Raw genomic sequence first — 7,173 nt, forward strand, 5'->3', positions numbered from 1 at the left:
CACACACACACACACACACACACACACACACACACACACACACACGTGCCTTATGGCCCTGTTTACTCCCACCAGTGGCCCTGTTTGTCCATTGTGCTGCTTACTTCCTCCTAAGCCTTGAGCACAAACACTCGGACGCTCGGCACGAACAAGCGTCAGTTTGTGGGAAAATATATGTTCGTTTTGACCTCGGTTTGCCGCAGGAAAATCAATAAAGAATTAATTTATATCCGAGCGAGGACAGACGCTTGTCGTGACTTCGCGTTAGGCAAAGGACAAAAACAAGTAACGTTACAAACCAGCAACCAGAGAACAGAAGACACAGGCTTCATATCTAGTAAATAAATAAGAAAGTGTTGATAATCTTCTGGATACAAATCAAATAAACGTCCAAAAGTCTTGAAATAAACTGACTGTAGTGTGGACACATATGGGAACTTAAATATCCAGATAAAAATGGAAGAAGTGCGTCCCATAAAGCACGTCTTTGCTCATCTTGGAGAAGTATTTCTGTGGCCATGAAACCAGAAGAAAGAAGCCGAGAATCGTGTTGCTCTCCATTTCTTTCTTTCTTTCTCTCTCACACACAAACTTTTTCTTCATTCAAATCTCTCTGCGTGCTTTGAATAGTCAAAGCAGCTCAGGATGAAACGGTGAGCTCATATTCAAACTTATTCATATTTGGCTCGCAGCATCTGCAACCCGAGGGCACGTGCAGAGCAACAAAAAAAACAAAAAAAAAACCCACGCCTACAACGTTCAAACTGCGCCGCTAATACAAATATTGTTTCAGTTAATGAGAACAGGAGAGCAGCTCATGATTGTAGCCAGAAGGAAGCTTGTTTTTAGCACCTTTCCTGCCATAAATACTGTCTTGGAGCTCGGGCACGAGGCCACGCTTCTGGATCGCATCAAACAGGCTGGTGCTGAGGAGCTCACAGGCAGCTGGGATGCCAAAGGTGTGAGGAGTCGACGTGTTCCAGTGACGCCAAACACGACCCGGCAGAGTGTCGCATCACTCGCTGTTGAAGTTTGTCTGTGATGTGGCGTCGACTAGTGCAGCTCGTCTTTCTTATAATTTGCATCATTCCATTAATAGTCTCCTAAACATGCAGCTTGGTGGCTGACGGTCGGTTATCCAGCTTGTGACCGCAGTCGCTGTCGGAACAATACCGTCATTCAAAGGACCTGTTGGTACCATTTCCTCTTGCCTCATAACTGTCATTTATTGAGTAGTTTGTAGTGCAGCAGGGGCGCTTAGACAAAAGCAGACTGTCAGTGTGGTTTGCTGTTTGTCGTGAAGGTTCACCAGAGCCGAGATTCACTTAATCCGCATGTATGCAGGCGTTCTGCTGCAAAACTTGTCACAGCTGCACAAACATCTGGCTGCAGGGGGGCCAGAATATACATTAGAAAGGGTAGACTAGTATAAAAATGAAATAAAACAGCCACACAAACAGCAATTATCTGTAAAATAACAATATTTCCCCTTTTTATCCTTAATATACATCACTTTACTTTCAAACAACGGCACGTCTGTAATATAACGACATTTTCAGCTGATTTAAGTCGGAAAAATAGCTTAATTTTACAATAAGATGTCGTGGAAAAACTAATTATTATTGTAAATATGCATATTTTTGACAGGGAATAGCTCTTTTGGCTGTTTTTGTACAGTTAACATGTTAATAATACTTTTATAATTATAATAAAGGGAGGAATACTGCATGCTGGGAGCTGTGCAGTGTGTAAAGGGACGTGCTGCATCTTCCTCTGGCATAGTTAGTGAAACAGGACTGTTATAAAATGAAAATATATTCACGTGGCAGCGTGAGAGGACAAACATTGTCGTCCAAAGTTCTAGTTTTCTGTCTAATAAAGGCTCACACTTGAACATAAGCCTACTTTTTGAATATACCATTAATATGAATTCTATAAAAACTAATCAATGCAATGAGGAGTTTATGTCAAGAGTGTTTTTCGATACTCTGCAGCAGTTAAACGCACAAAGTAAAGAAAGCTCCAGAACAGTTTCCGCCTCCTGCGTGGCTGACTGGCTCGGCCACTCGGCGTGTTTGTGAATGAGTGACTGACTGAATGAAGACTGTGAGGCGGATTATCTGTAGGTCAAAAGCAGGCAGGACGAAAGCATGACTCGTGTGTGTGCGTGTGTGTGTGTGTGTGTGTGTTTGTGTGTGTGTGTGTGTGTGTGTTTGTCCGACATGTGGCGGTGTAAGCAGAACAGACACGGGGATTAAAGACAGGAAACAGACTGCCGTTGAAACCCTTTTACCACATCTGCACACACACACACACACACGCACACACACACACACACACACACACGCAGGCCGTACACAAGTGCCAATGTCCTGCAGGTTTGTAAGTAAACTCGGGAAGCAAAAGCCTCCCGAACACCAGACGGACACACGGGCCGGCGGGGCGCCGGGCGCTGCGTGGCAGAGGTGCGTCCGACCTGACACGCGTGTTGACGTCATCAGTCTGTCATGTTTTTTGTTTGAGAGGCTGTGACAGAGCCAGAAACTGTGGTTACTACGGCAACGAGCAGGGCAAAACACGACTGGTGATGACAGGTACAGACGCACAAACACACATGTGCGCGCACACACACGTATACACCAGCACACACACACACACACACACACACACACACACCAACATATAGGAAGAACTGCAGTGAACTGGCGCTGACCTGCGAATCGTCCGACAATTTTTCTGTTGATTTCCTCCGTAAACAACATGAAGGGCAGCTGACTGTGATGGAGGGGAGGAGGGGGAGACAGGAGATGGATGGGGGAGGACTGAGAGGAAGCCGAGTGTCCTTGTTAATGTGACATGGTCGCATTTAAGTGATTGAATTTCCTCTGTGTCTGTGTGTGTGTGTGTGTGTGTGTGTGTGTGTGTGTGTGTGTGTCTGTGTGCGACTGCAGCGAGTCGACTGCCCAGTTGCTTGACAGCCAACATGACTGGAGTCACAAAACAACACAACTGAAACACATCCGTCCACTCAGGCCTCGAGGTGTCATCACAGCACGATGCAGCCGAATCATGCAACTTTTTAAGGGGGTGGATCAGTGGTTAGCATCGTCGCCTCACAGCTAGAAGGTCGCCGGTTCACGTCCCGGTGAGGACACCCGGGATCTTCCTGCGTGGAGTCTCCATGTTCTCCCCGTGCAGCGTGGGTTCTCTCCGGGTTCTCCGGCTTCCTCCCACAGTCCACAAACATGCTGAGGTTAATTGGTGATTGTAAATTGTCCGTAGGTGTGAATGTGAGTGTGCTTGGTTGTCTGTCTCTAAGTGTAGCCCTGTGATAGACTGGTTACCTGTCCAGGTGAACCTGCCTTCACCCTGAGTCAGCTGGGATAGGCTCCGCCCCCCATGACCCTGGTGAGGATTAAGGTGAAGAGATGATGGATGGCTGTTTCTGCTTGCATCCTTCTCAGCTGTAAAAAAGAAAAAGGAACAGAAAAGTCAAGACGAAATCTGATAATTACCAAACATGTACTGAAACCTTGTGGCGTCTGGAGGCTGAACCACTTTCACATCTACATTTGCCCAGTGGGTCAACTGTATCGTCTCCGTTTCCACTGCTACGCTGATGACATTCAGCTCTACATTTCACTAAACCTGTCAACTCCAGCCTCCCAAACTGCCGTTCAGACATGAATCTCTTGATGCAAAATCATTTTCTTAAACTTAACACCAGTGAATCCGACATCCTCATCATTGGTCCTGATTCCCTCACCTCTACAGTTAAAGATTTCCAGCTCCTCCACGTCACCTTCGCCCCACTAGGCGTCATTTTCGACACTAAGCTCACCTTCACCCAAAACATTAATTCTGTCACTAAAACAGCCTTCCATCACCTGAAAAACATCACCTGCCTCCGCCCCACTAACATTTTTCACCTACACTTCCTGCAAACAAATCTAAGACTTGAAGATTTGTTTTACTTCGTTGCTCATTAGTGAAATTTCATGACATAATTTTAATGGAAGTTTTAAAATTGCATCTAACTGAGAAAGCGTCACTTTAAAACCATGTAATAAATGGCTTACTACACCTTTTAATGTTCACCTTATTTAAGTCTGTGGACAAATACAATAGCAAACATTATATTTAAACCTTTTACAGAACCTCACTAATCTAGATATTTTCAGTCCAACATCTTGGCAAGTTCAACTTAAAAATAACACAAAGCAGGTGGAGGAATCAGACCTGCAGCTGGAACTTTACCAGTTTGAATCCCTGGAACGATAAAAATACGGAGAAGATGGAGGCGAGAGCGGCACAATCACGGCTCTGATGCAAGCGTCTTATTTTTAATACTGTGAATCAATGTTGTTGCACATGCTGCCAAGAAAACAAGAAATAAAAAATAAAATAAAACACAGCCGTGTTCAGGGCATCTGCACCTACACTTTGAGTCACCAAGTAGAAAAAGAAGCAACAGAGAAGTTACTGACAGTGAAAAGGCCTCAAGCATCCACATTTAAATCCACGTTTGAGCTCAAGGAATAAAAAACACGTAGTTATAATTAACTTTTCTTCACCTTCAGTCATTCTTCAGTGTTCAGCTACCTAAACATAGCTGGTATTTATCTGACTAACATGAGCTTTTTCACAAATGGTGTCTCGATATACAGAAAAGGATGATAGTTGTGACACAGTCATGACTCGATAATCGACCCTTAACAATCCAGAACCTGCTATCCGACAGGTTTTTAGGAAAAACCAACAGAACCCATAAAAACAGTCTTAACATAGCGACAGCCTTGGATTGTGACTCCGACATGACATTTAATGTCACCAATCAGGATGACGGCGTATTATCTGACTGAACAATCCCACAGATTGGCTACGTTCACACTGCAGGACTTGATGCTCAATGAGGATTTCTTTGTGACTTCCTTCGCGTTTCCAGTTCAATGCGACTTGTATGTGATCTGCTGTGTGAACTTCATACGAGCCAAAAGTGTCCCGCATGCGCAGAAGAGGACACGACGACGTCACACGCAGCGAGCGTGCTCAGTGTTTATGGAAGTAAACATGGATGGTAACGGTGGAGCGTATCTGCCACTCCCCCGCCGCCACCGATGGTGGAAACAGAAGTGTGAGCGCTAACTAAACTAGCATCAGCAGCCAAGTACTGCCTGTGTGTTCTGGACACTTCCACCCCGTCAGAGCGCTGCCCCGGGGTGGAAGTGTCCCCCGACCGGGACGAATATTCTGATATTCATCTTTAATTGAGACCAGGAAGTTCTATTGGGACCAGCCCTACTAGTTATTATAACAACTATGAACAATAATTAACAACTAATGAGCCTTCCAGCATCAAGCCCTCCTCGTATCTGGACCTCCGTCTTGACAATCCCACAGCCTTGCTATCCGACGTAGAAGAAGGTTTTATATTTAGTGCCAGATTATCGAGTCACGGCTGTATATAATCTGGTCATGATAACTGTCTGGTAGAAGTCTGATATCATGACAGAACTATTTTTCACAAGAACATGTAATGCAGTGCAAACTAAATGCAGCTAATTGTGCCTAAAAGGAGGCGATTCAATGAATTGGTTTTGTTTTTTCCAGCGAGACAAAGTTTAAAGCAGCTGATTTTGTCGGTGCAGTTATATTTGCCATCTGGTTTTGGGGCGTTGCAGGTCAGAACTAACTAGCTTCAAAACTAAAAAACAAAAAAAAGCATTTTACTTCATGTGTAGGATGTGTCTGGGCGACATCTTCATGCTGTTACTGTGTTTGGGATGCTGCTCGTTGCTTTATTTGAGCTCATGCACAACTTTTCCATCTTTTCGGTTGTTAATGTGCATGTTTCCATTTATAATTCTATAAATGTGAGCTGGTGTGCTTGAGCGGTGGCTGGGTAGAGGCCAGGACCTCATAGATCTGTATATTCTAGAGGAAGTAACGTCGTAGAATCACAGCTAAACAACTTATAAAGCAGGAAGGGATTATTCTCATGGAGGAATTAACCTTTCATTCACAGAGTTTTTAAGGTTCAACCAATGAGCAGAGAGAAACCTTAACGATGTTCATCACACCTTACCGTGACCACACAAACAGGTCTGTTGTGAGAAAGGCTCCTGATCAGTGTTATGAAACTCAGTAATCATGAGGGTTTTTTTTTTTGCACTTTTGAACTTGACTTTGTTGCCAAACAGCGACCCGTTCACGACCAATCAGCTCTAATGGTCAAACCGCTCTCTGCTGTCACAGGTTAACCTGACATTGTCTGAAAATCCCATTTTCATCCTGTTTAATCTAATTGTACGCAGCCCCTCCTTTTTTTCTTTCTATAATAACTTCCAAGCAGACCACTAAAGAGCCTTCCAGACGTGAGGGACGAGTCACATTTACTGGACCTCTCAGCTAATCTGGTTGTGTTGTGGCTGATGTGACATGATATTTTGCTCTTTTAAAGCATGCTGCATCATCCACTCTGACTTCGCCATGGATACGCATCGTCTGCTCTCGCTGCGAGCAGATCTACTTATGACCCTTTGCTTTGACCTGCTGTCTATAAATACCTGCCCCTCGGTAAAGACTGACTTTTGGACAATATTTACACGAGGCTGCTGGATGCAGGATGTTACATAACGCAGAGGGCGGACTGGCTTCTGGGAGCCAGAGACAGTTTGAGTGATTTTATTTGTTAAAGACTCTTTAAGTCTGTTTCAGAAACGTCCCGCTAACCAGCGCTGGTTCTTACCACAGGGGAAACGTTTCCCATGAACGACGCCCTGAGCTCGCTGCAGCATCGCGCTTCTTTAATGGCGCCCAAACTCGCGGTTGCCTGGAAACACTTGATAATATTTTGGGCCACTTCATCTGATTTGATGTGCTGGGAATGATTCCCGTCTACGTTTCTCTTAAAGTTCATCTTGTTTATCGCATTCAGAAAGACACTGATGTGGGCAGTTTGCTGATTACGTCTTCAAATCTCAGAGTCATCCAAAGCCCCAAAAGGAAGATGCAACGAGAGCCTGCTGGAACTCAGTCTGACTCCTACTCGGTCCATCAGCGCAGCTCTAAAAATATGTGTTTTCTTGCATTAATTTGTCAGAGCTGAGGCTGAACTTTCACTGTAACTCCCAGCGTTGTAGCTGCTGTTGACAAACATCTTCTCTTAGACGC

The 7,173-nt window shown here is 44.6% G+C and overlaps 1 protein-coding gene across 1 annotated transcript in view; it reads right to left on the reverse strand.

The window, feature by feature from the left end:
* Positions 1 to 2,787, reverse strand: part of dusp4 (dual specificity phosphatase 4) — a 16,252-nt gene extending 13,465 nt beyond the window's left edge. Inside the window, exon 1 of the mRNA XM_008303052.1 lies at positions 2,777 to 2,787. The gene's annotated coding sequence lies outside the window, so the exon portion shown is untranslated. The remainder of the gene's footprint in view (positions 1 to 2,776) is intronic.
* Positions 2,788 to 7,173: the final 4,386 nt, after the last annotated feature.

This window comes from Stegastes partitus, unplaced genomic scaffold, assembly GCF_000690725.1.
Source record: "Stegastes partitus isolate 25-593 unplaced genomic scaffold, Stegastes_partitus-1.0.2 Scaffold1926, whole genome shotgun sequence".
In the NCBI taxonomy this organism is placed as follows: Eukaryota; Metazoa; Chordata; class Actinopteri; family Pomacentridae; genus Stegastes; species Stegastes partitus.